Source organism: Eptatretus burgeri, chromosome 1 (assembly GCF_056783735.1).
Source record: "Eptatretus burgeri isolate ZD-2024b chromosome 1, Ebu_testis_v1, whole genome shotgun sequence".
NCBI classification, from domain to species: Eukaryota; Metazoa; Chordata; class Myxini; order Myxiniformes; family Myxinidae; genus Eptatretus; species Eptatretus burgeri.
In genome coordinates this window covers 131,935,608-131,938,520 of record NC_140961.1, presented here as the reverse complement: position 1 = coordinate 131,938,520, position 2,913 = coordinate 131,935,608, and positions in this window count along the sequence as shown.

Sequence of the window (2,913 nt, the reverse complement as noted above, 5' to 3'; positions counted from 1 at the left end):
ATTTCATCCTGATCCGTCGACAACTCATTGAGATATTCTGCAGACAAACAGACAAACAAATAAACCAATGTCACCCGCAGGGTGACCCGTATCTTGCCAAAAGGTGACCACGTGTGACTTCTTTAAGGTCACACTGAGGTGCACAGAGCTGCTATCCACCAGGAGCGACTCCTTGAGGAATATCTGCCTAGGAGAGATTCCGATGAGAATCGTTCTACAGAGTAACCATGAAAAATATGCGTTTGCCTCATAACGTCACCAAATGACATCATAATGTCTCAAGCTTGACATATCTAGAAAGCACTTATCGAGGTGTTCAATTTGAGGTACTACACGATATGGTTCCTAAAACTTAAAAATTTGACCTTGGGGTCAAATATGTTTGACCTCAGGCGCTAACCATGAACGTCAAGGCCAATCGACACCAAAAATTAATCAGCTGAGCGCCAGACCATGAACTATATTCCCATGAAGTTTGAAGACGATTCGATCAAAATTACTCAAAAAATAAGGGTTTCGTCGACTCCCCTGATTTGCGACAAAGTGACCTTGACCTTTGACCTTGACCTTCAAAATTTTATGCGCTGAAAGGGACCTCTATAGGCCTCTGATATGTGAAGTTACAAAAATTTCCAATGATAACTGTGCTCTGCAGAATTTTTTTATTCGTGATTATAGACAAACAAAAAAATAAAAAATAAAAAAAACCATACAAGCTGACTAACATATCTTGCAAAAACTTCGTTTTGGCAAGATACAAACAGCCAGGCAGGGGTGAAAACATAACGTCCTTCCTCCTTCGGTGGCGGAGGTAAGAAGCACTTGTCATGCCTTCCATGTACACACAAAGTAGTAAGTAATTCTGATACTTGGCGACATTGGTCACATTGTCCACTGTCGTGAACCAGTTTGGTTCTGAAATGTTAATATCTAATAGCCTAAGGGACAATAAATTTGTGATAATCAGCAATAAAAGACATCGTTGTGCTGCAGTTCCATTCGAGGGAAATGAGTTCATCTGCACATGACAGTGTCTGAGTATAACCGTCATAATTATACAGCTGTGAGACTGGTTTAATGTCAGTCGTCATTGTTGTCGTCAATCGTCCAGTTCAGCTTGAACCTTTTCTTACTCTTCTATTTTCTGATTTTTGCACTTCAGTCCATCAACAAGACAAGTGCAGTCTGGTAGTTTTCAGGAAGGTGCACACGTGCAGGACAACAGTTCCACTGCGGTATTTTTTTATCTGGTAACCCAGGTATCCACTTAATAGTTGGACTTGCATCATCATTGGTGGTCCATCAACACCCCTCCGTATCTGGCACAAAGTCAGCGCCTCCAAATCACAGCTTGATGAATGGCTCGAAGAACATGCATTAAGAGGTCTTCATAGGGAGGAGGGTGACTCCATTCCACGTCTCCCCATTTACTACAGAAGAGTTGATATCACAGTTGATTGCCTCATAGGTGGAAGATGTGGCAGGTGAACAACTGTGTCTCCCGCGAACAGTTCTGCCGATACTTACCACGATCACCCAAGCTGATATAAGGTCTCTTGATAGGTTTGGCGAATGTTGAAGCCAAGACACAGTATGTGGACATCTTTATCTCCAGCAGAGATAATGATGGCCTTGTATCCAGTCTTTGGTGCACGCAGGGTCTCCGCATGCAAAGATTGCAGTTCTTTGACTTCTTCCCCTGGTGATCACTGGTAACTTTATAGCAGACCTCCTCACAGGTCACATGGAGTGATTTGTCATTGAGCTGCCCTCTGCAGGGCCTTCAGAAAGTATTCACACCCCTCGACTTAAGTATTCACACCCCTCGACTTTTGTCACATTTGGTTGTGTTACAGCCCGAATTAAAAATGGATGAAATTAAAAAAAAAATTGTCACCGATCTACATAAAGTACCACATTAATGACAAAGTGAAAAGATATTTTTCGAAATTTTTACAAGTTAAAAAAATGAAAAGCTGAAATTTCTTGTGTTGATAAGTATTCTTTCTCTGTCTCTCTTTATCTCTCTGTCTGTCTCTCTGTCTCTCTGTCTCTCTGTCTCTCTGTCTCTCTGTCTCTCTGTCTCTCTGTCTCTCTGTCTCTCTGTCTCTCTGTCTCTTTCTCTCTCTGTCATGCCATCTCCTCTTAAATGGTTGGGCAAAAATTCACCCAAAGCATGGCAAGAAGGTGTGAGAGCAGTATCATTTTTGGCTCTGTCCCCTGGGTCAAGGTCAAAAGGTCAAATACCTAAAAATGCAATTGTGGGTACATTTTTAAAACATTTCAAAATGAAACTGAAAACGCAATCAACATTGGGGGAATGCATGAAATGTGCAACGATTGTTTGGAAATAAGTTACGACTAAAACATGTTATGTCAACATTACAAAATTGAAGTTTTTAAAAAAGGATGAAGCTGTTCATTTGAGGAGATTATCACCTATCAATGTTCTTATGATGACCGTACAAAGGATCTGCCCCCTTCGGGTTTTGACCCCTTAGGTGGTAGTGTGGTACTGATATCTGCTCTTGCCTAAAGGACTATAATGGGAGATACCGAAGACCAAAGAGCGCTTCCATGGGGTCATTGCGAACCGACCCAATAAGAATCATTCGAGTAAAGGAATAAGTTTTCTTCCTTTGTTCGAATAAAGTGAATCCGAATTGGATGGATCGATATGGGAGGATGGGAGGGGTGGCTCAGCACAACACTCTCAAACCCTGTGCACCTCCCACTCCTGCGCACCTGCTCGTCTCTGATAAGCCTGCGGGTTTAGGGGACCGGTTCAGGAATTTCCTCTATTTATCACCCTCTCCCTTTTAGTTCCTCTCCATACCACAAATTTACACTTCGTTTGGGGCCCTGGTAAGTTGGAGCTTCAGGAAGTTGGGGGGGGGGAGTGACTAGACATTA